Source organism: Trichechus manatus, unplaced genomic scaffold (assembly GCF_000243295.1).
Source record: "Trichechus manatus latirostris isolate Lorelei unplaced genomic scaffold, TriManLat1.0 scaffold00228, whole genome shotgun sequence".
In the NCBI taxonomy this organism is placed as follows: domain Eukaryota; kingdom Metazoa; phylum Chordata; class Mammalia; order Sirenia; family Trichechidae; genus Trichechus; species Trichechus manatus.
In genome coordinates this window covers 796,560-822,190 of record NW_004444164.1, presented here as the reverse complement: position 1 = coordinate 822,190, position 25,631 = coordinate 796,560, and the positions used below count along the sequence as shown (strand labels likewise).

At 36.6% G+C, this 25,631-nt stretch overlaps 1 protein-coding gene across 3 annotated transcripts in view; it reads left to right on the top strand.

Moving 5' to 3' along the window:
• SNCA (synuclein alpha) overlaps positions 1–25,631 on the top strand; it is a 158,331-nt gene that overhangs the window by 43,427 nt on the left and 89,273 nt on the right. The window lies entirely within an intron of this gene.

Genomic DNA, 25,631 nt, shown 5'->3' with positions numbered 1-25,631 from the left:
GTTCCCTTTTAACAATTTTTATACAAATTCTTTCATGTCATGGGTTACAATTTTTAAATGTGTCAGCATTCTCATTATTTCCATTCTGTTTGTTCCGTTTCCAGTGATCTAGTTCCCCTTCCCTTCCTTGCCTTCTCATCTTTGCTTTTGGGTAAATGTTGACCGTTTGGTCTCATGCAGTTGTTTAAGGGAGCACATTACATACAGGTGATACTGTTTGTTTTTTAAGCCAATCTATTATTTGGCTGAAAGGTGACCTACAGAAATAGCTTCAAATCCAGGCACAAAGGTTATCTTAGGGTACTAAGCTTGCGGGTTCCTCTAGTCTCTATCGGCCCAGTAAGTCTGGACTTTTTTTAGGAATTTGAGTTTTGTTCTACATTTTTCTCCCATTCTATCCAGGACCTTCTATTGTGTCCCTGGTCAAAACGATCAGTAGTGGTAGCTGGACACCATCTAGTCCTTCTGGACTCAGGTTACAGAAGGCTGTGTCTTGTGTAGGCTGTTAGTCCTGTGGACTAGTTTCTTCTTTAAGCCTTTGATTACCTTCATTCTCTTTTGCTCTATATGAGTCGAGACCAATAGTTGTATCTTAGATTCCTCTTGCCAATTCATAACCTACCTATCAAATAGTAAAACCCATGTTACACATAGCACCAGTATAGCAAGCACCTGATTTCACTTTATTTTACCTGTTGTACATTTTATAGCTCTGTTCCACTTTAATAAGACTTAATATACAAACATCTGAATTAAGATTTATGGGGAAATTATTTGCATTTCAAAATACTCCTTAATTGATAGACTCCTTCTAAAGTAAGCATGAATAGAGCAGTTAATGTTTCATTTAATCACAGAAGATTGATGTTCATAAGATACGCCAGGGATGTAATTAGAAACTGATAAAAGCATATTCTGCTGTCAGCTTCCACATAGCAGTGGAAGGCAATGCATGGTTTAGGTTTTGTTTTTCCTCTCTCCTTTAAATTTTTATTTCACTGCACAATCAGCAAATATTTATTATTGTGGGCCTATTATGTGGCTCCTCAGTAGGCACCAAGGAAACTTACTTTGTCATCTTGGTAATTTGACGTTCAAATATTACTTTCACCTACAGTCTTACTAGTTTTTCCTCATCTCTGGAGATTGTAAATTCTTTTGTAGCTAAAGATCATATCTTCATCATCTTTGTCACCACTACACTATCTAGCAAAATGCCTCCCCAAACAATAGAACCCAAGAATTTGTTGATTTAATAAGTGACTGCATGACTAAATTAATAAAGAAATATCCCTGTTAATTTATAAATTATAATTATAAAATAGTGAAATGAATATTCATTACCTACAGACGTAATCTTATTTCTTTATGATCCCAATTCTTTCTTGGGCATAGAGCTGGTTTAGAGTTCCACTGGATTTCTACTCTTTATTTCCAGTTCATATCCCCATTTCACAAATGAGGGTAATGAGAGCAAAGAAATGTGTTTTATAATCTTTTTATTCATAGCTAGCCTTCAATGATCAAATCAAGGTATAAAAAGTAATGTAGATGTCAATCAATGGGTATTATGAGACTGTGCCCAAAACATTACAATAATTAGGGCTAATATAGAGAAAACATCTATTTGCTTTTCTGTAAATATTTTGTTATGTACTTTCCTGTATCAATTATGATTTCTGTAGGAAACAGATGGCCAAAGCAAATTGGGTAATTTGAGGAGACTTTTATTAAAAGATTAATTAGGAAGATTTGGACAAAGTTAAGAAAAACACAAGGAATAGTGCAGTACTCTGGGATGGTAACAGTGGGTGCCATTAAAACCACTAGGCCTAAGTGGACAAGGCAAGTGAGGTTACCAGAACACCTGGAAAGAGAGAAAGCAAGCAAGTGAGCACACTAGCTATGTGATAAAGAGTGTTGCCTTATAGGAGCTATGATATTTGGAATTATACTGCCTGCCTGCACTGCACTGACCTGACAGAGAGTGAATCTTGGAAATAAATAGCCTGACCTTACTTTCCTTCTTCCCTCTGCTGTCCTGCTTATGCTCCCCATGAACCAAACCCACATAGTGCCAAAAGGCAAAGGAGCCAGTTGATGTAGCCCAGTGGTTCTCCAACGGGGGCAATTTTACTTCCCGGGGATATTTGGCAATGCCAGGAGGCATTTATTTGGTTTTCACTATTTAGGAGGGGTGCTACGGGGATCCAGTGGGTAGAAGTGAGTAATGCTGGTAAGTATCCCACTATGTATAAGATAATCCCCCACAACCAAGAAACATCTGATCCAAAATATCTATAGTGCCAAGGTTCAGAGACCCTGACATTGTCCATACAGGTCATCTTACCAAGGTGCAGAGCAGGAGTAAGGGGGAGGGAGGTTCTTAAAGGGAATATGGATGAAAGCAGTAAACCCACAAAATAAACCAATTAAACTACAGACATGGGAAGAAGAGACAGCATTGAAAATACCAAAGTCTTAAAAGTATGCCTGGTAGTGTTTTATGGGAATTCATTAAAATTCAACCTGCACTGCATAATATCCAGCAGGTCAGGTTTTTCTTTAGCAAAATCCTTGTGGGATTTTATACAAGGATTTATTAATAAAGGGCACACACAATACCAAGATTACAGTCAGTCATGTTATGCAAAACATAGGAATGTAATAGAACAATGTGATGTATGCACAAAGGATTTCATGACTACACAGAAAATCCTCTATTGCTTTCAAGTTATGTACTGTTAAAGGGTATAGTTTGCATAGTGATATAACCATGTGAGATAGTAAACTTGACTTTTATGCAGCTATATATGTTTGCACACATAAATACACATGGCCTTTCTACCTAGTTGGTATTTGATTCTTTTATTTATCTCTAGTTATTCCCTAGAGCATTCTCTGCTGAAAACTGTTTGTCACATTTTTACTCCTTAAGCCTTTAATCCACTCTAGATTCCCGACGTATTCTCCAGCGTTTGTTCTTTTTCCTCTCAACAATATAATACGTTTTCATGACTGTTTATCTGTTTGTTTACATCACTAGCCCAAACTCTTTCTTGAGATGTACTCTCATATTTCTCTTTGTCCACTTGACATTTTTACTTAGGTATCACACTGTCACTTCAATTTCATTAGGTCTAAGATTGAACTTAATATTTCCCCCAAATAAGGAGCTCTTCCATTTCAGTTATCACTGTTGGCACCGGTATTTTTCCTGTGACCTACAATATAAACCATTGGTGTATTCAAAATTGCCTGTTGCGTATATTAGCTGTATGATCATTCTAGGATCCGTATCTTTTCCACCTCTTCCAGTGTGAAATCAATTCATGCCTAGTTAGTGTAATAGTCTCCCAGTTTTCAACGTGTGGCTTACTTTTTATTTCCAGTTAACTTTTAACTGCTATATGTACAACTTCACACATCATTGCCTATTCAAACATATTTAACTTACTCCTCATTCATTTAAATCCAAAGTTTGTCATTAGACTGATATTTTAAAGTTTTTTTTTTACATTTTGTTTCTGTCCTTCTTCCAATATGTTATTATTTGTAATTTGTTCATTCGTTTAAGAGTTAGCAATCTAATTACCCAGCAAACCTAATCTTAGGTATACCCAGAAGAAGTGAAGGCAGGAACAAAAAAAGAAACCTGTATACCAAGGTTCATTGCAGTACTTTTCTCAATAGTCAAAAGGTGGAAACAACTGAAATGCCACCAACAGACGAATGGTTAAACAAAATGTACTGTATTTGTACATTGGAGTATTACTCAGCCATAAAGAGAAATGAAGTACTGATGCATACCACAACATGGGTCAACCTTGAAAACATTATGCTGAGTGAAATAAGTCAGTCTCGAAAGGACAAATACTGTATGATCTCACTTATATGGAATAAGCAAATATATCCAAGCCAAATTCAAACCCATCACTGTTGAGTTGAATTTCGACTCATAGTGACCCTATAGGACAGAGTGGAACTGCCTCATAGGGTTTTTCCAAGGCTGTAAAAATCTTTACGGATGCACATTGCCACATCTTTCTGCCATGGAGTGACTGGTGAGTTTGAACTGCCAAACTTTTTGTTAACAGCTGAGCGCTTAACCACTGTGCCAACAGGGCTCCTAAGTAAATACATAGAAGTCAAAAATTATTAGTGACTACCAGCAGGTAGGAGGGAGTGGGAAAGGGGGAATCATTGCTTAAGGGACATTGTATTTATGTTAATGGTGGTGGAATAATTTGTTTAGGATAGTGATAATGGGTGCACAACTTGAAGAATATAATCAATGTCACTGAATTATACATGTAGAAATTGTTAAATTGGTGAATGTTTTGTTGGATGTATTTTCACTACAGCTGAAAAAAAAAGTTAGCTGTCTTTTGAGCACAAAGGAAATTCAAAATCTAGCATAGGAACCCTCCAATACTGGTTTATCTACTGTCACCAGAACACATCAGGCTTTTTCTATCCTCACATGATTTTTGTCATATATTTTACACCTAAAAATCTCAACTATCTAAGCCTCACACTTTCACCCCAAATCACAATAATCCCTGCCATAAATTCTTACAGTACCTGTTGCTTATACTGTTACTGCTGACCTCAGAAAAGGCTGCTGGTGTTAGTTATCTTTTCAGTGTTAAATCTTTTATCACAACTTAAGTGTAACTTCAGTGTTGAAATGACTCTTTCCTCTTTGTTTTCCTAGTACGTAGTACAATCTCTTGCATATGATGAGTACTCAATAAATGTTTCCTGTTGATCTCCAGATCAACCATAAGACACGTGTTGCTGTTAAGCACTTGAAATGTAGCTAGCATGAAATAAGATGTAAATGTAAAATCCATACTAGATTTCAAAGACTTACTATGAAAAAAAAGAGCATAAAATTTCTTAATATGTTTAATATAGATTATATGTGGAAACTAATATTTTGAATACATTTAGTTAAATATAAAATTCACCCTTCTCTTTTTACTTTTTTATAACGTGACTTCTTAAACATTTAAAACTACATATGTGGCTCATATTATGATTCTATTGAACAGTATTGCTCTAGACAATAGTGCACATAAGTATTTCATGTGTACTGCAAGCAGCGTGATCAAGTAAAATATTAATATTTTTGATGGTACATTACTCTTAAAGTTAACTATTACGTCTGTCTATACAGTTCAATGATGGTAATGGTAGAGAGCAGATTAATGACAGGTTTTCATATTTTGACTAACTGGTTAGGCCACATGAGCTGACCCAAGTTATCTGAATGCTTCAACTCAGGCAATTTGTATTCACTTAGAGAATTCCAAGGCTGCTTATTCACCTCCTTACGGCTTTTTGTTTTTTGTCTTGGTGAAAAATTCTCTTATCTTAAAATGAGTATGTGATATAATTACCTTTTCATAGCCCTGTGGTTTCCAGAAACATCATGAGTTATATACTACATGTAACTGTTGCACAATTTGATTGCATGCATTAAGAGCTCATTGTTCTAATATTTAAAACCCCTGGGCTGTTTATTTCAGTTTGGTACAGTTTGTGTCCCAGCTTTTACTCTTCTTAATCTAAACATTTGGTAGTTTTATTAAATATAAGGCTCTCTAAGTGGTTCAATAAAAATAGCTTTCCTTCCCATGAGAAGCGATGCAATGTAGTGGTTAAGAGCATGGGATCTAGAATCAGACTGCCTGTGCTGTCTGCCTGTGCCAAGTTACTTCCACTTTCTGTACTTCTGTTACTTCATCTGTAAAGTGGTGATAATAGGAAGTTCCACAGAATGTTGCTGTAAGGATAAATCGGATTATATACTTAAAGCTCTTAGAATGTAAGTGGCATATAGTAAGCTCTCAAAAAATATTATACCAGTACTTTAAAAATCTTAGCTTCTTCTCCATTGATAAAGCTAACATTAATATTTCAGATAAAACTTAAAGCTAAACAATGGAAAGTTACCAAATGCATTATTATTTTTCTACTCTCTAAATATTGATTTATAATTTCATAGGAAAATAGAATTTGACTTTTGACTTTCCGTTTAGGGACTATTTCATTATTTGCAAGAAATTTCAAGTGAAGTTCACAAAATAATACTGTGGAAAATTTTCTTATAACATTCTAAACCTATCTGTCAATATGCTAAGGGACCTATCTGATTCCCTTTATTACTGATCTTATTATTCTCTTTGCTTGCCTTCATTTGTTGTTGTTGTTAGGTGCCATCGAGTTGGTTCTGACTCATAGCGACCCTATGTACAACAGAACAAAACTCTTCCCAGTCCTGTGCCGTCCTCCCAATTGTTGGTATGTTTGAACCCATTGTTTCAGCCACTGTGTCAGTCCATCTTGTTGAGGGTCTTTCTCTTTTTTGTTGACCCTCTACCTTACCAAGCATGATGTCCTTCTCCAGGTACTGGCCCTTCCTGATAACATGTCCAAAGTACGTGAGACAAGTCTTGCCATCCTCGCTTCCAACGAGTACTCTAGCTGTACTTCTTCCAGATAATTAATGATGTAGAATTATAACTTTTAAAACCTAAAAGTCTAAAAAAAAGGAAGAAATAGAAATACCTAGGAAATCTATATTTTGGAGAGTCATTAAGAGTTCTATACTTTTTTGATGAAGACCCTCAACGAGATGGATTGACACAGTGGCTGCAACAATGACTCAAATACAGCAACAATTGTGAGGATGGCACAGGACCAGTGTTTCATTCTGTTGCACATAGGGTCACTATGAGTCAGAACTGACTTGACAGCACCTAACAACAACACTTCTTAAAAGTTTTGCTTGAAAAATTTAGCCAATCTCTTCATTCCGTTTAGTATGTATTTTAATTTCTTCTTATCAAAACTGGTATAGTGTGGAAAAGACCATAGCTCCAGAATTAAAAAAAAAAAAATTGTCATTTATATGAATTGTATTGCAAAAAGGGAATGCTTACCTGCCATTCATGGGACTCATATGAATCTTCTTTCCCCTACATTTCCTCCTCCTCCTGTAGTCTGTTGTTTCAGGTGTCTTCAACTCCTCCCTCCCTCACCCTCTGCTTCTAGTCAATCTATATGTTTCTTAAACTCATCCAAGGACTTCAAAATCTCTTCTCTGGAAAATTTCAATTATTTCCAACTAGTCTCTCTTCTTCTTTTCTTGCATGCACACAAATCCATGTCTCACAGTTGTCAAAGTTGTCCTGCTTAACACCCATCGGTAGTTTTCCTTCAGATACAGGATGCAATTCTAGGTAATGATGTGGCTTACAAGACCTTTCATAAGCTCTCTTTCCCACCTCATCTCCTGCCTCTGTTGCCCTACATTTTCCCCTCTGGTTAACTGATGCTCCCTTAGCACCCTGGGCATATCCTTTTCATGAATTTTATGATTTATGATGCATGGTAACTTTAATAGTTCATTTCTAATAGTTGACAGGAAACTCCCTGAAGACAGGTCTTGTATCTTAGTCATTTGTTTAATCCTTAGCATTTAACAAAGTCCTTGAATATAGATGATCTCCAGATGAACTGAATCAGTTATGATTTAGTGATTTTTTTTCCCTTTGGTTAATATATGTTTTTTTATTATGTGAAATAAATGTTGTCAGGTTTTAACGTTAAGTTTTAGGAAAAGCTGGATACATTGCTTTCTAAAATGTTTCTTTCTATAATTTCCTAAATATTTTTTTTATAAAGGTATGAAATAATAGAACAAAATTGAAATTCTGTATTCTTCAGTTTCAATATTATGATGAAAAGGTACCTTGCACCTCTCCATATGCACTGGAATTAACTTTAGGTGTTGATCCTTCGCTTTGGTAACCTCTATCCAAAGTGAACAAAATTTACCCTAAACTTTAAGCAGCAGTGGATACTTTATGTGACGTGAGCGGCTGCTTTTTGTCTGTACCTGAAAAGCAAGTAGTTCAGGGGACTTTTTAACACCCTGACAATAAAAGTAGGAATTTTATGCCCATTGCATGATTTGGTGATATTTCTATTTTTAGTTATAATACAGTATTTTAAAAACTTTTATGCAGTAGTAATTCCATGGGAACATGTATTATGTACCTTTAGTTTCAAATATATATACATGTATATATGTGGAGCCTTGGTGGCGCAATGGTTAAGAGCTTGGCTGCTAACCATAAAGTTGGCAATTCAAATCCACCAGCTGCTCCTTGGAAACCCTATGGGGCAGTTCTACTCTGTCCTATAGGGTCACTATGAGTTGGAATAGACTTGAGGGCAATGGGTTTATATAAATATATATATACTCATATACATACTCATATATATATATATACACAGACTCGTTAGCTATCAATTTAATGTACTAATTGGAATATTTCAGTTTCAAGCTAGTTCAAAGTAATAGTTATTATTCAAAATCTTTAAGTGTTGTAACTCAGTATTTTATAGATGTTCTCTGACATTAGTGAAATGTTTGTACTATACCTATAAATGAGATATTTTGGTAAATCTTATATATTAAATCTTATAAGATTTGTGTGCTGTGTAATATTTGTGTTCTAGGCTCGTCTGTGAGCTGTGACTGCTAATCAAAGGGTCGGCAGTTCAAATCCACCAGGCGCTCCTTGGAAACTCTATGAGGCAGTTCTACTCTGTCCTATAGGGTTGCTATGAGTTGGAATTGACTTGATGGCAATGGGTTTGCTTTAGGCTCGTCTATCTCAGGAGGTACAACTTACAGAACTGAGACAGCTCAGCATGTCATTAGGAAATAAATCTCTCATAAAGTAAAGGCCAAGATAAAGTAGCATAGTCATTGAATTAATTTTTTTTCTTAAGAGGAGTTAATCCTCAGGTCACAACTAAAGTCACTTTTAGATGTCTCTCGTACTGTTCACCAGGTGTGAGGAGAGCAAGTCGTTAATTTTCTTTGGTGACTTTTTTCCTGTCTCAGTAGAGTAAAATAATAAATTCTGCCCAGCTGTGATTTAATAGTGTGACAAAAATGAAGAATATGTTTTTCTGTCCACAAAGAAAACAAAATATAAATCCCCTTTCCTTGCCACTCTTCCACTGTCACCACTGTTTTGCCTGGTGAAGTATTTTTAACCCCAACCACTTGGAAAGTTAACGATATACTGTTGTCTCAATATCACACTTATAACAATTTTCCAGCCTTTTGTAAATTCAGTTACCACTGAATTGTTTGCTTTGTGTTACATAGCAATGGTCTCTACAAGGTAAAAATTCCTTGTAAAGAATTATTTAGACCAGGTTGCCCTCAAACATAGACATTGACCTCTCTAAATTGCTTTCATTTGGAAAAGTAAAAGGGGCTCAGTAGGAAACCAACCTCAGGAAAGGAGATCCTTCCAAATTGTCCTAAGACAATTTATATCTCTCCATACAAGAACATCACAACATTTTCTCACCTCAGGATACTTTTTATTGTGGGTGCTCCTGAAGACAAATAATGACATATAGAATCTAAACATCTTCTGTGTTTATTTTTTTGAAGTGCTCATTTTTATATTTTGATTTAAAATGAATATTTGTAACATCCCATGCATTTAGAATAGTTGATCTGTAATATAATAATAAATTTCCACTGCAGAGACAATGGACAGTCATATAATTTTACAGCTAGAAATAACCTTAGCGATCCTGTAACACATATCCTTAAACTTACCAATGAGAAAAAATAAGTCTTAGTGACCTGCCTAAATCATAAGTTACTGGTACAACAGTGTTATTACACTCGTCCTATTTAATTTCTCCTAATGTAAACCTAATGATTCAGTACCTACAAAATTTCTTCACAACAGCACAGTGGCAGGCATGAGGATCATTCTGTGGGCATTCCTTCTTATTAACACCACCTCCTTGGTTTACTTCTAGTAAGATTCCTTGTGAGGAGCCCTGGTGGAAGCTCTAGGGAAGAATCTCTTTCTTTGCCTTTTCTAGATTCCTGAAGCCATTCACATTCCTTGGCTTCTGGCACCCTTCCTCCATCTTTAAAGCTACCAACAGTGGGTAATCCTTCTCACATTGCATCACCCTGACCTTGCTTCCTTCATCACATCTCTTTTTCTGACCCTGACATTAGCTGGGAAAGGAAAAAGTTCTTTAAATGACCTGGTGATTACATTGGACTCACCCAGCTAATCAAGGATTATCTCCCTATTTTAAGGTCAATTGATTAGCAACTTTAATTCCATCTGCAGCCTTAATTCCCCTTTGCCATGTAACCTAATATGCTCACAGGTTCTAGGGATTAGGATATGAACATCTTTTGTTGTTGTTGTTATTGTTTTGTTGTGACTCATAGCAAACCCACATGACAGAGTAGAAATGTCCCATAGGGTTTTCTTTGCTGTAATCTTTACAGAAGCAGATTACCAGATCTCTCCCCAGTGGAGCTGCTGGGTGGGTTTGAAACACTAACCTTTCAATTCGCAGTAGAATGCTTAACCATTGTGCCACTAGGGCTCCTTGAATTAGTATATAAACTATTTTATAAATTCAATTTTGTTTAAGTACTGTCTTAGTCATCTAGTGTTGCTATAACAGAAATACCACAAGTGGATGGTATTTTAACGAAGAGAAGTTATTTCCTCATAATCAAAGTAGGCTAGAAGTCCAAATTCAGGGTGTCAGCTCCAGGGGAAGTCTTTCTCTCTCTGTCGGCTTTCTCATCAGTGTTCCCCCGGACTAGGAGCTTCTCTGTGCAGGGACCTCATACCATCAAGAAAGCGGCGCCGGGAGCAGAGTGTGAGCAGAGTGCCGGGAGCAGAGAATTTGGTATCTATGGTCCAAAGGACGTGCTCTGCTCCTGGCACTGCTTTCTTGATGGTATGTGGTCCCCCAGTCTCACTGCTCACTTCTGTCTTTTATATCTCAAGAGATTGCCTCAGGACACAATCCAGTCTTGTAGATCAGGTCCTGCCTTACTAACACAACTGCCCCCCATCCTCCCTCATTAACATCATAGAGGCAGGTTTTATAACACATAGGGAAATCACACAGTACCAGGAATCATGGCCCAGCCAAACTGATATACACATTTTTTAGGGGACATAATTCAAACCATGACAAGTACAATAAACGATCAATTGGAGGCAGATACAAGAATGTGTTGTTTGGTTTTGCTTTACTTTTTTTTCTTTTTTTCTTGGGGGATTTCACACTTTTTCTGTACAAAAGACTTCAGAGAAGAGGTGAGGAGGTGCGATATGAGTTGGGATGAATCTAACATGTGGAGCAGGAAGGAGTGTGCTAAGAGTAAAGACCAGCATACTCTGTAAAGGCACTAAAGCATTTGTGACTTGGAAAAGATATTAGTGTGCCTCTTAAGAATAGAGGCTGGAGACATCTAAGATACTCCACAGGTCTTACCCCTTCGGGAGCAAGGGAGAATGAAGAAAACCAGATACAAGGGAAAGATTAATCTAAAGGACTAATGGACCACAACTACCACAGCCTCCACCAGACTGAGTCCAGTACAACTAGTTGGTGCCTGGCTACCACCACTGACTGCTCTGACCAGGATCACAACAGAGGATTCCTGACAGAGCTGGAGAAAAATGTAGAACAAAATTCTAACTTGCAAAAAAAGACCACACTTACTGGCCTGAAAGAGACTGGAGAAACCCGGAGTGTATGGCCCCTGGCCACCCTTTTAGCTCAGTAATTAAGGCAATCCCAAGGTTCACCATTCAGCCAAAGAATAGACAGCCCCATAAAACAAAACGAGGCTAATGGAGCACGACAGTCCAGGGACAAGGACTAGAAGGCATGAGGGGACAGGAAAGCTGTTAATAGGGAACCCATGGTTAAGAAGGGACAGTGTTGACATGTCATGGGGTTGTTAACCATTGTCATAAAACAATATGTGTATTAACTGTTTAATGAGAAACTATTTGTTCTGTAAACTTTCATCTAAAGTACAGTAAAATAAAAATAAAAATTAAAAAAAAAAAAAAGAGTAGAGGCTGGAGACTCTAATTCCAATTACTGGGCCCTGTCCAGTCATCAGAGCCCCTGAGGGTCACCAGAGGAAGTGTGATATAATTACTAATTGGTGTAATAGATAGTATAATGGCCCTCCCAAAGATGTCCACATACCGATCCCAGGAACCTACAAATATGTTGCCTTACATGGCAAAAGGGAATTTGCAGATGTGATTAATGTCCTGGATTATCTGTTTGAGCCCAATGTAATCACAAGGGTGCATCTAAGAAGGAGGTAGGAGGGTGAGATGTGAGTAGGAGATGTGAAGATGGAATTAAAGGTTGAAGTGATGCAGGGCCATGAGCCAAGGAATGCAGGTGGCCTCCACAAGCCGGAAAAGACAAAGAAACAGTTCCTCCCCTAGAGCCTCCATGAGAAACTCAGCCCTGCCAACACCTTGACTTTAGAACTTCTGACCTCCAGAATTTTAAGGTAATAAGTTTACATTGTTTTAATGCACTAAGTTTGTAGTGATTTTTACCGCATAATGGGAAACTAATACAGTTGGCTATTAAACCCCAAATCCTATTAGTTCTCCTAATCTGGTTTTTACACCCCTCAAGCTATTGGTACAGCCTGGAGGCTAGAGGTGGCCTCTTTTCTGTGAGCTTCAGACAGTATGGTTCTCCTTACTCCTTTTATTCTTATCAGTCCACTGAGAGAATGAAATGAAAGTGACTCATTGCCTGAGACCTTGGGAGAGGTGACCTGATAAAATAGCTACAACTAACCTATAGAAAATTTACCACCTCATGAATGGGAAGAGGAGACATTTAGGCGTAAAATTGTTATAATAAAGAAATTAAATGAAATGTTAGTAACATTCTGACTAATACTATATGCTAGATACCGTTTCTAAATACTTTAGTCTTATTAACTTATTAGAGCCTCACAACAACCTTTAAATCCCTTTTCCATAGGGACACTGAGGCTGAGAGTTTAATAGCCTTCTCAAAGATCACACAGCTAGTAAGTGGCAGATTCCAGGATTCAGACTCAGACAGACTAGCTTCTTTATTGCCAATGGCGTCGCTAGGATTGATGTCACGCGGTGTGATAACTCATGGTGTCACCCTCCCTGCCTGCCCGGGGTGGGCGGGCTGGCTGGCCGAAGAATCCCCTCCCCTGCGGGTGGAGCAATCCGGCTCATCCCCTCGCAGCCCCCCACCCCCACCCCCACCCCTGTGGCTCCCTGCAGCTACTCCCCCCTCCCACTGGCCAAGGTGGAGACCCTGCTATCGGTGGCCGGCAGCCCGCACCATGACTGGCAGAGAGGGGGGAGAAGAGGGGACGGAAGGGTGATGAGTTAAGACACTGGGTGGTGGGTGACACCAACCCTAGTAACGCCACTGCCGTGGCAGCCCCTCCCCTGGCAGCGCTGGCTGCCTGCTACTGCAGACCCTGGAGTCATTTTGGTGTCACCCCCTCAGTGTCAGGGGGTGCGGTCCACATCCTCCGCCCCTAGCCCCAAGTGACGCCACTGTTTATTGCTTCACAGTATCACTTGTCTGTACTTGGCTTAGATCAAACTACCGGTAAAGAGTGCATTCCATTCTCAAAGACAGTATAATCATATGAATAACAACATGAGCTTTGAAATGAGATACAGCTAGATAAATGGGATCTCCATACTTCCAGTGGAGCCCTGGTGGTGCAGTGGTTAAGAACTTGTCTGCTAACCAAAAGGTCAGCTTTTTGAATCCACAAGCTGCTCCTTGGAAACCCTACAGGGTAGTTCTACTCTGGCCTGTAGTATAGGGTTGCTATAAGTCGGAATCCACTGGACAGCAACGGGTTTTTTTTTTTTTTTTTGGTTTTATACTTCCAGTTGGCCAGACCAAAATCCTTGGAGTCATCTTTGATCCACTTATCCAGTCCATCAGCTGACCCTGGTGGCTCTACCTTCAAAATACTGTGAATCCTGAAGCTGACAACTCCTTAGTACCTCTACTGCTATTACTCTGGTCCAAGCTTCCATTATCTTCTGTCTTAACACAGCAGCCAAAGTGATCCTTGTAAAAGTCACTGCTTGAATTCCAGAGCTCTTCAATGGCTTCTCAACTCACTCAGAGTAAAAACAAAGATTTTTATTTTATTTTTTTTTATGGTGGCCTACAAGGCCCTACTCAGTCTGGCCCCTTGTTTACCCTCTGACTTTATCTTCTATTACACACTCATAATATGCAGCTACACTGGGCTCCTTGTTTTCCTCAAACATGCTAGACACACTCTTTCAGGGAACACTCTGGAAACTCTTCCCCCGTTATATGCATGACTTAATTTGTCACTTTCTTTGGGTCATTTTGCAAATGTTACCCTCCTGGTGAAGCCCACACTGACCAATCTATTTAAAATTGCATCTCTGTCACCCCACCACCTGCACCATATCACTTCATAGTCTCCTCTCCTGACACTTTTTCTCCATAGCTCTTATCATGATCCAGAATCCTATGTATTATACTTATTTTTCTGACTACTGTTTGCCATTTGCCAGTGAGAATGTCAATTCCTTGACCACAGGGATGTTTATTTGTTTTGTTCATAGCTATATTCCACTATCTTAGAACCATACCTGATACATAACACACTCAGTCAATACAAGTTAAATGAATAAATAAGTCATAATTTTTGCTCTATCACTATGTTTAGAGATATGTAACTTGGGGAAAATAGTTTTTTAAGACTCAGTTTTCTCATATGTAACTAAGGTGTTAATATCAAGGTGATTTTTTGAGGATTAATTGAGGTTATGTTTGTAAATACCTAGTAGGATAGAGCCTGGCACATAGTATGAGCAAATGGTGTTATTATTATTAGTAAATGTCATTCTATTTTATTTTCTTTATAGCACTTATAAGTATCCACATTACCTTGTTTTTGTAGCCATTTGTTACCGGTTCCATGAAAGCAGCACCTTGTATGTCATGTTCTGTACTCCCAATACTTAGAATAGTGCCTGGTACAAAGTAGGAGGTCAAGAAATGTTTGTTGAATTGATGGTAGTCATGTGTAGGAAAAGAACCTATGAACCTTTTATTCTACTCCCTAATGTTCCACCCACTATTATGAATGGCTCTGCCATGTGCTCTTAAGGTTTCAATTTCAACTTAACATTAGATGTGAACTGATGGTTGTGTTGGTGGAGGGGATGGAAAGATTTGAGCTCTCTTTATAGTACAAGGTCTTATTTTATGTGATATTTAACCCAATAAAAGCCTGATGAAAACCATGAACACTTCTCCCAAAATTGCACATTCCTACTTACAGCATTTTGCATAGAATTTCCAAGATCCTGAAAATCCTCCATTAATCTAGTAGGCATTCAGGAGCCTCAGATAAACAACTTCAGGACAGGCTCTTACCAAGACTTTATAGGGTGTAACTAACATAATATAGTATGTCAGTGTAGCAGGAATACGCTATCGTGAAAGAAAGCAGTTAGAAAGTTATCATTACAGTTCAGGCAAGATAAGTTAGAGACTTAAATTGACACTGTGGTGGTGGAGTTAGAAGAAATATGCAAAGTTAAGTCAGTAGTTCTGGTTTGGGAGACAGAGGGAGACAGAAAAACCATTTTTGACTCCAATGTTTCCATCTTCTGTAAATACATATTTTGTATACTTTTTTTTTTACTTAAAATGAAGGGTAATACCAATATTGGCTATGAAAAGGACATGTGAAGAAAGAAAGAAAAGCAAATGACTACTTTAAATGTACTTTTCCTCCATTTATTGTCCATACAACAAACTTAAAGCTATTTTAGTTCTCATCACATTACATTCTGGGACTTTTGACCACATGATTACTCTTTGGGGACTGCTTGACCTGTAAAGAGTGGACTTAACAACTGTCTCTCACAGTGAATGGCTGACCTAGGCAGAGATGATTTCCCTAAGGCTGGGATTCAGTTATTCAGGTAGGCCACTGCTGGCATTGTGCTTTTACCCTTGTTCCATTGTTCTTAGTGATCACTCATACCTCTTCCCATTCTTCTTCCACCATCATTTTTGTTACCAAAGAATTGGTTCTTTCCCTACCAGTTGCTGCTAGAGACCTAGAACACAGAGATTCAGGCAGTATTCACCACCTGCCAAGATCTGGACTACAGGTACATCTCAAGTTTGCTCATGAAGACTCAGTCTCTTTCAGTAGCACCCCTAATTTTGCCTAGAAACCTCCATCCCGTCTAAACCTTGGGACTTTTCTTCCTACATTGAGAACTAGGAAAATTTATGGCTGAGAGCTGGTATAACTAGTAGAGAAACCTGTGTCTTGAGAATGGATTTATAGTATATTTTGGTTAGCTACTGTAGTAGTACTAGTATATAGTATTATAGTTTAATGATGTAATAATAAAAGAAGTTGCTTGGGAACTAAAAAAAAAAGTAATTTCTATGGTATAAATACATTCTTTGTTTAGGAAAATGACTAACAAACACATTTTAAGAGGAAACACATTCATAATTGAGGAGACAAGTCCTGTTTTGTTCCTGTTATGATTTTAAGTCATAATTTGTTTTCTTATACATTCTCCCCTGTATTGGTTTGTTATAGCCCAATTTGGTACTGCACATATTGAAGAAAATCTCTTACTTTTCTGTTAGTTTATCAAAGTACTTGATAAAATGTTATATGTAGTACATTAATCAAGGGATTTTTATGAGATTATTTAACATAATGAATAGATGTTAAAATTATGATATAAAATTTAAATTATTATTGTATTAAATAAGATTATACTAATCAGTTCTGTCTTCATTCACTCTTGAGAATTTTTGGCAAGCTATTGTGAATATTCAAGGAAGGAAATGTATTTTTAGCAGGGTTCTTATCCTTCCTACATAGAAATAGAGTGTTTTACCGAACTATCTATGTGACAAAATGTTTCTGAATGTGTCCTTTACACTACTTATAAGCCTCTTTTCTTCTGTAGCTATATTTCAGAGAAAAGCTTTGCTTTGACAAAAAAAAAAAAAAAAGAATCATGTTATCTTAAACATGCTGTATTAAGTTAGCAGCGTTTTGGTTTGTGATAAAGGAATGAAAAAGATAAAGAAAACAGTAAGCACATATAAGTAAAAACTTATTGGTAGTCTGAGTTATGCTACCAGACAATGGAAGGAATATTCACTATTCCTATGTGACCTTTAGACTCTCTCAAACCTAGGAAGATTTGTGGCAATCAAGGGAACAAGAGAAGAAAGATTTCGATTTCAAGTTCAGAGAAGAGTTCAGATTTGTGTGGTTAACCCTGCTATTTAGGGAGGTAGCAACGAGAGGCTGGTTAGCAAAGAGAATTGTCAGTTTAGGCAGCCAACTCTAATTTCTCAGCCCTCTCAGATGTTCCCTTCAGCTCAGACAGAATTTTGAGTGAAATATAAATTTCTGCATTAGGTAGTCTCTGGGGATTGTTTTTACTACCAACTTTCAAAAATGTTAGTGAGCAAACAATAGGCATATAATACTTTCAACATCCTCTGGCTTTGATGTTACATAATGTTGACTCCCTGTTTGTGAGAGTTGTATAGTGTCAGTGTAGAAGAGTGACTTGTTGTGTTTTGGAGGTATGTACTGGAATATTTAGGATTGATGCACCATCATGCCAGAAAAAGATACATATATGTATATATACACTCTCCCTGCTTATTATATATATACATATATGTACGTGTGTAAATATATACATATATGTATATATACATATAAACATGTATATATACATATATATACACAGACACATATATATGGTGGGCAGTGGGAGCAAATGAGGTAAAAGTTTAATAATTGAGGATTCTGGGTGAAGGGAGTGCAGGGGTTCTCTGTACTGTTATTAAAACTTTTCTGTAGGCTTGTAAATATTTCAACATTTAAAAAACTCAAACCATAAAAAAAGGAATTAATTTGTTTAGTGAATATCTATTTATCATCTATATATTAACCAGGGTAGGATGAATTTATTTAACAAATGCTTAAACTCAATAAAAGTTTATTGCTCAAGTCCATGACAGGTGATTTTGACTGGTGGGTGAATTTCTTCACAAAATGATCAAGGAACCCAAGCTTTCCTATATGTGACCCTATCATCCCCTAGGTCTCTGTATCCAGCCCCAGTCTGAAGTGGTGAACATTATTTCCTCTCTTCTTTCACTAGATAAATGGTCACGGTTAATTCAAGGGAAACTGGAAAATGTCACATACCATGTACTTTGGCAGAGAAAAGATTTTGGTGGGCAGCTAGAAAATCTGCTACAACCTAGTACTGATAAATGCTGACTAGAAAAAGATATAGAAATTGTATAAGAAAATATTGTCACTTCTGTCAGTGAGCTTACAAAGAATAAATATGTGGAATATAATTGTACCTACTTAGGGCTTGTGTCACTTAAATAAAATGACATATTCATGAGTGTAATTTTAGCAATAAATGTCTGTTGGGATGGTAAGAAGCCACCTTCAATATTATTATGTCAAGGAGAGGAAAAATGCTTTTGGTTTAAGAATTAATAATTAAAGTTAAAAATAGTTCTTAATTTTTTACTTTATTTTTCTATGTTGAAATATATTTATACTTGCTACCATTTATACCTATACCACTGTTTTTGAAACTTCTCTGTAGGCTTGCAAATATTTCAACATTAAAAAAAAAATCAAACCATAAAAAGGAATTAATTTGGTTTTTGAATATCTATTTATTGTCTATATATAAATAGGATAGGATGAATTTCTTTAACAAATGTTTAAATACAATGGAAGTTTATTTCTCAAGTCCATCGCATTATTATCCAGGACATCGCCTCCTCAATTACAAATGTGGTTCCTCCCAAAATGTGTTTGTAAGTCATTTTCCTGAACAAAGAATTTATTTATACCATAGAAATTTTAGTTCCTAAGGCAAATCCAAAGCAGTCTCTCTTATTATATCATTAAACTATAATACTATATTACTAGTACTACTGTATCTAACCAAAATTTACTGCAAGTTCATTCTCTAGTTATACTAATTCTCAGCAGTCAGTTTTCTTAGTTCTCAATCTAAGATGAAATGCTCCAAGGTTTAGACAGGGGAGAGGGATTCCTAGGCAAAAATAGGGGTGCTACAGAAAGACTGTGTTTATAACCAAGACAAAATTAGAACATCTAACAAAAAGGGTACATTTTTCACAGCCAACTAACCATGTTGACAGCTTTGGACTGACTTGACCATTAAGATTAATCTGGCCATGTGTGCAGCCTTGGCCAAGAGGTGGAGAAGCCCATGTGTGTTGCAGGTTTCCTTATCCACTCTTCAAATGCTCCACTGATTTTTAATAATGGATATATTTTGGAGGTCAGACACCCTCTTGGCTAGATCACCACCTTTATAACAAATCTATATACCATTCTCACTGAAATATATTTAGATGTTGCCCTACTGGGAATTTTTTCAAGTAATTAATGTACAGCTTGTGTACCAGCTTGAACTCTTGGCTGCTTGGCAATAATTCACTCTTTAACAGCATCTGTTGCCAGAAGAGCATTTGAAGCCTCTGTGGATATCAGCTCAGAACTTTATTTATTTTCTCTGAGTTATCTTTTCTCTGCCGTTCCTCTTTGACATCTCTAAAGGAACCCAAAGTGTAATTTTGATAAGTGAAATTCACTTATGAAGAAAGCTTAATTGAAGTATTGACTTTGGCTTATCTCTAATCTTTCAATAAACTTAATCTTAAGCCTCTTTTAGCTCCGTCATTTAGTTGTATTATGAGTGAGGAGTTCAGCATTCAGTTTTTTAAATTCCTACCAGAGCATCATACATTGTGACAGCTGATGGAGATAAAGACCTTGAAAATATATATTTGATACGAAGAGTACTATCAAACATTTGGCACACGTGGAAGCACAACAACCTACTGTTTGGCTGGGCTACGATCTATTCACCACCCCCTTCTTTTAATTTAAAAGAATAATGATCTTATCACAATTACATAGAAACCCATACCCATATCCAACAACCAACCAACCACGAATACTATCAGTCCTGAAATCAGAATATTGTATAAAAAGTTTCCTCGTAGAGAGTGTTTTGTATCTTGACAGCTAACATGGATTTTAGTTCCAAGCCTGCCCATAACTATGCCTGTGCCTGTGATCAAATCATATGACCTTTCTGGGTCTCTGTTTACTTGTAAATAAAATGCCATCCGCCTGTTGTTGAACACTGAATTTATCACTTTTATGTATTATAAATCATTTTCTTACATATAGATCTTTGCTTATATCTTCACCAATTTTTTAGGACAAAATGGAGAAGTATATGTTGAAAAATGCATATATGCCTTTAAAAATACTGGAAATCTCCAATGTATAATAGATAAATTATATTTAGTAAATACTTCTCATTTTATTTATTCACCGTCTTGTTGTTGCAATAGCTTCCTGAACAAATGCTTATGAGGTCACTAAAAAATTAGCAGAATTTTATAAAACCGTATAACTATGTATCTTTTGATATCAATGCAGGCTGCTGATCCTATAGAAATAATACAGGAAGTGGAATCAGTGGACTTAGATTTGCTTCCCAAAATGTAATTTGAGAACTCTATGACCTTGTTACGGTCATTTATCTTCCTTGAATCTTATGTATAAGACCAGTTGCTGTCACATTGATTCAAACTCGTAGTGACCCACCGTGTGTCAGAGTAGAACTGCACTCCATAGGGTTTTCAATGGCTGTGATCTTTTGGAAGTAGATTGCCAGGCTTTTCTTCCAAGGCACCTCTGAGTGGATTTGGATTGCCAATGTTTTTATTAGTGGCCAACCACTTAACCATTTGTGCCACCCAGGAACTCCTTATGTGTAATAAGAGAATAATATTACCTATCTAGCAGGATTATTGTGAGAGTCAAATGGAAACATACATGTGAAAGTACTTTGAAAGCCTTAAAGCATTATATACTTTCTGTTACTATCATTAATTTTTTGTTAAATAAAATGAACTTCATTTAATGATCTTTAGTTAATTTCATTTCAGATTATAATCATTTCTTTCTAACATTTCTTAAGATTAGGGAATAAGATGTGTTCAAATAGATATATTGATCACTGTCTTTCAAGTGAACATATTGGATATATTTTTTACAGTAACAACAGAACATGGTAAAATTTGGAAACTCTAGAGGACAGGTTTATGATTAAAAACAATAAAATGAACAAATGGACTTATATGAAGCATCTCCAAAAACATTTTATCTCTAAAAGGGGCTAATTTCAAGAAAAATCTGACTTGCTTTTCACAGACATTTCAAAATAAACATAGGTGCTATGGTATAGTTTTGAAAAAGGGGGATAAAAATACCATCTGAGAGTCTCTGGAATCCTGCCAAAAGTATAGCTTGGCATTGTTTCCCACCTTCTGCATGCAATTGATTGGCAGCAGTGATATGATGCTAGGGGCATAGTGGGAATAGAAGGAGAAAACCAAAGAAGTCAGTTCTTGTCCCTGAAAAACAGTTTGCTTCCTTGACAACAATATTTTTGCCACCTCCACCGCCCAGACCTATATTATATGATTTGTGGGATCAATCCCTTTTGTGTTGATAGGTTTTCACATTCTCTGCCCACAATGCCTAGAAGAGTAAACATTGCTTGATAAATATTGGCTGATAGTTCCATTCCGTATTTCTCAAGAACGGTTACTTTAACATTGAATTTATGCAGATAAATTAAAATGGCTAATTATTAAAAAATTAAAATAGTTGGATTCTTAAGTTGTATAGCTAAGTAGAATGATCACTGATTCTAAATGAATTTCTCTAAGATTTGTTCAGCTTCCACTAACCTTGCAAAGGGACAATTTAAGAGAAATTTTGATAAACACATCTCTTCACACATGGCAGAATGTTATGTTTAGAAAATACTACCATAGGTATTTCAATGAGATAAACCCTTATTAAATTTCCAATACTCTTGAGAAGCTTCAAAAATGCCGTTGAGTTTTCATGATGTAGCCATGACTGCAGAACAATAGGTCTTGGTCTTGGAAGGGTCCACTGCAGGACTTCATCTTCAGATTCACCTTCAGATCCTGAGTATTAATTGACTTGTCCAAGGTCAGAAAACAAGAAAGCCACACAAAGGGTACTAGAATAAGTATTTTTTCCCCAGTGCTTTAGTCTTCTTCTTATTAAGCCTTCTGTGTTTTGAAAGTACTAAAAACCATCTCTGCTGGTGATTTCTTTTTCTGAATTTGATTCATATTTTTAAGCAATGGAGATACACAGTCCCCCCTCATTACCAATCCATCTTGGAAAGTCCGTATCTTTTTTATTTATGATCATCTTCCCACCTTTGGAAACCCTGGTGACATAGTGGTTAAGAGCTATGGCTGCTAACCAAAAGGTCAGCAGTTCGAATCCACCAGGTGCTCCTTGGAAACCCTATGGGGAATGCTACTCTTTCCTATAGGATTGCTGTGAGTCAGAATCGACTCGATGGCAATGGGTTTTGTTTTTTTCCCACCTTTATCTACAGTATGATAGTAATGACACCCAAATGCAAATTTTTTGTTTCTCTACAAGGCAGGGTTTCTCTGTTCACTACTAGAAATATTACAAATTATCAAGAATGCAAAATTTTCTTCACCAAGAAATTTTCAAGCTTTCTTTTCTTCCCTTTTTATAATAATCTGAACTTGCAGCCTAGTACCTGTGTTTAAGTTATTTTATCCATAAGCGAGGGAAGAATATTACATGGCATTTGTCTAAGTGTTTTGGCCTGCTTATGCAAAATGGCAAATGGATCTCCAGGCACAAGGATTCATTCATTCGTTCATCCATCCATTTAGCCATTTGTTCCTTCAGCTAATAATTATTAACTACTATTGAGTACCTTTTGATTCAGTTTCAGTCGTGGATGAATATGAGAAGAAGCCACAACATACTCTTTTCTCTTTGTTTTTCTTCCCATATGTAGTATACTTACTTCCATCTTGTCTAGCAGAAAACCTGGCCTCTTTGTCCTATGTCAGATTTGTTACTGTTTAAAGATATTTCTGCACTATAGACTATTATCATTGTCACTTTGATTGGTTCTTCACTTAACTCAGAAAATGACCCAAAATGATTACTGTGCGTTACAGGACATAAACTATAATACTGTCTATATAAAATTTAAAGCGTATAGGTAGTTTAAAGTGTTTCAAATACAGAAATTGAAAAGGAATCTTGTATAGGTCTTATATAAATAATGTAAGTTATATTCTCATTCATTCTCCATGCCAGTATTAAAAGAAAATAGCAGTCTTAAGATGTTCATGTTGGAAAAAGGCTCATCATTTTAAATAGAGGCATGTCTTTGCCTACACAGTTCAGAAACCCACAGTTAAGAATATGGTTTCCTAAGTATTCATTTAGCTGTTAGACTTTTAAGATTTAGTGGTGGCAAATACTGTTTTGCTTCTTCAACAAGAAATATTTACCATTTTTGGTGAAGACCACTGTTGAAGCTAGAGATAATGAAATGTTTAAATCCTATTTTTCATCTCATATGTGAAAGAAACAATGAAAAATTATTTCCTATAAAAGAATTTCCAAGGAGCAGCGGTGGATTTGAACTGCCGACCTTCTGGTTAGCAGCCAAGCTCTTAACCACTGTGCCACCAGGGCTCCTTGTAAGCCTAGGAACCCCTCTGGGGCAGTTCTATTCTGTCATATAAAGTCGCTATTAGTTAGAATCAACTCAATGGCACACAACAACAACAACAACAACAAATAATCCTAAAGTAAAGGAAAGTTGGGTACCAATGTTGTTGAGTAAATACTGTTACTATTGCTGTCTTACTGTAGAGTCCTTTATATAAGAAGAGAACCTCATGTTTAAGATTAAATGCAGGCTATAGTCAATATTCACCACTCTTTGGAACAAATAATTTGTTTTTTCCATGAATTCTGTTGAATGGTATTGAGACATCTGCCTTTTTTTTGTGAGCAACAACTTGTGTTGCAATGCAACTAGTCAGGCATAGAGACGCTCTCCCTGTGTATGAAAGAGTATTTAATTTTGAATTGGAAGATTGTGCAACACTTCACAGAAATGTCATTTGAGCATCAGCAACACCAAAGTGCTTCTGTCCAGATGTTTCTTCTCTTGATGTCCTTGTACTGCTCTCTCCTTTGCCTTCTTTCCTGTTCTCTTAGCTAACTTTTGCCTATACTTCAAAACTTCCTACAGGCATTGCCTCCTTCAGTAACCAAAAAAAAAAAAAAACAATGCCGTTGAGTCGATTCCAATTCATAGCAACCCTACAGGAAAGAGTAGAACTGCCCCAGGAGGTTTCCAAGGATGTAAATCTTTACGGAAGCAGACTACCACATCTTTCTCCCGCAGAATGGCTAGTAGATTTGAATTGCTGACCTTTTTGTCAGCAGCTGAGCACTTTAACCATTGCACCACCAAGTCTCCTTTCCATCATTAAGTCTTTAACCCTCTCTTCCTCCCATCTTGGCTTATTATTTATCCTTCCTCTTTGTTCCCATGGCACCTATGTACACTTCTATCATTAGTCTAGACAAATTGCTTTATAATGAACTGCTTGTCTATATCCTCAGTCAGATTGTGAGCTCATTGAGAGCAATGGCTGTTGGATTCACCTGTATACCCTCAGCACCGTACTGAGAACATGAGAGGGAGTATCCAGGGATGAACCTGGAAAGTAGGTTGGGCCGCATGTGAATGACTCTTTATGCTGTGCTAGTTTGAACTCTAGCCAGCGGACAATGTGAACGCATTGACGGTTTTTCAACAGAGGAGTGAAGAAATCATATTTAGGTTTTAGGAAGAAAACTTTAATGGCATTATAACTAGGAGAAGAGTTTAGAGATAGGAATTCCAGTTCAGAAATTTATGCGGGAGTATATGTCAGAGTGCACTGTTGGTTTGAACCAGTTTGTGAATGTGAGAATACAGAAAATGTTGACAAACGTGGGTGTGAGAGGGGTGAGGGAGAAAGGCGTGAAGGATGACTAAGTGTGGAACTGTTTTTAAGGAGTGAATGAAATTTTGAATACTTGAACTAATCAAGCCTAATGCTTTTGAACAAAGCAAAACGAGTATAACTTACTGTTTCAATGATGGACTGAAAATAATATAAATCCTCACTTCACAACCTCTTTAATATACCTTGTATGATAAAGGAGTCCAACCACATTGCCTCAAAATCCTAGGCCAGTGAAAAGAAATGAATTCTATTTAACCCCAGAAATGAAAATGAAAATAATTATCTTCTTTATTCTCTAATCATTCGTCTAAGTGTGGGTAGAACTTCTAACTTATGTTTAATAAGTTTTTACTATGACCATTTGTCTTCATAAATATTTGAAGTAAACAAATTATTGCCCTAACCTGAAAAATGTATTACTGGTAAAGGTATTTTTCACATAAAAAAAGTTATAATTAATATCTTTGAATTAACTAATTAAATAATTTTTGAAATAATTATTAAGTAAAATATCTCAAGTAACTTCAAAAATAGTATGACTACAAAAATACTTCAACTTTGCAGGCTATTTCTAATGATGCTGTTTATGTAAATTAACATTTTTAAAACTCTTCTACTGATCTTTTATGCAAAACCTTGATATGGCATGATTTTTTTTTTTTTAATTGTACTTC